This window comes from Pollachius pollachius (genome assembly GCF_949987615.1).
Source record: "Pollachius pollachius genome assembly, chromosome: 16".
Lineage (NCBI taxonomy): Eukaryota > Metazoa > Chordata > Actinopteri > Gadiformes > Gadidae > Pollachius > Pollachius pollachius.
Genome location: NC_136949.1, coordinates 10,909,197 through 10,910,260, shown reverse-complemented (window position 1 = coordinate 10,910,260; position 1,064 = coordinate 10,909,197).

Below are 1,064 nucleotides of genomic sequence, written 5' to 3'. Positions count from 1 at the left end.
AAATTGATGGAGCTTATGACTAAATCATCAAAATCATATAAACATTTGTTTTGTACAAGCGTGCAAGAGATGTAGGGCCAAAAAAATTGAAAAATAAAAAATAAAGTACAGGGTACAACATACAGTGTGTCATTTCCTATTTATTTTATCAGTTTCAGTGTGGAGTAACTGTGTTCCCAAGAGCTGAGCTTACAGGAAGGGTTACAGCAATCTTGCACAGTCTAAAGAGCTCAAAGGAAACTTCCCTGTTCTACTGTTCCTCCCTGTTCCTCATTTAATGATTGCTTCTATTAGAAGAAAAAAAAACGTAGAGGCATGCATTAGATTTCGTTGCATAACCATCCCTCCCTGCTTAACACAGACAGCCCGTTAAGTTTCTAAATATATCAAGCCCAGACATTTACAAACTAAATGTCATCATCAGTGTGAGGAAATACAGTAACAGGGTTATGTGCAAGAGCAACAAGTCACTCACGAAATGAAATCGTTTTGCTTAGCTTCGACTCTTGCAACAGGAGAAATCGTGGCTCCTTTCTCCAAGAGTAGTCGCTGAGCACGTTGTTTGGGTGCGCCGCTCTAACTTACCCGTGTAGAACGGGTAAGGTACGTAAAATCTGTAAAATCATAATTGTTTTATTAGGTCAGCAGGGGGGGGGCACAGGGGGATGGGGGGGGGGGGGAATGTCTACATGGGCACTGGTCCCCATAGGCCCCTGTGTAGGTCTGCCATTGGTTTGGAGAGAGTGTGTGTTTGGAGATAGTGTGTGTGTGTGTGTGTGTGTAAGTGAGAGAGAGAGAGTGTGTGTGTGTGTATGTGAGTGTGTTTGAGTGTGTGTGTGTGTGTGTGTGTGTGTGTGTGTGTGTGTGTGTGTGTGTGTGTGTGCATGCGTTGGTGTGTGTGTGTGTGTGTGTGTGTGTGTGTGTTTGTGTTTCTGTGTATGTCATTAAGTAAGTGTGCGTTTTTGTGTAAGTGGATCAGTTTGTGTGTGTGTGGGTCTGTGGGAGTGCGTATGGATGCGTGTGTATGTGTGTGTGTGATTTGCGGGGGTCCTCCACCGCTGCTG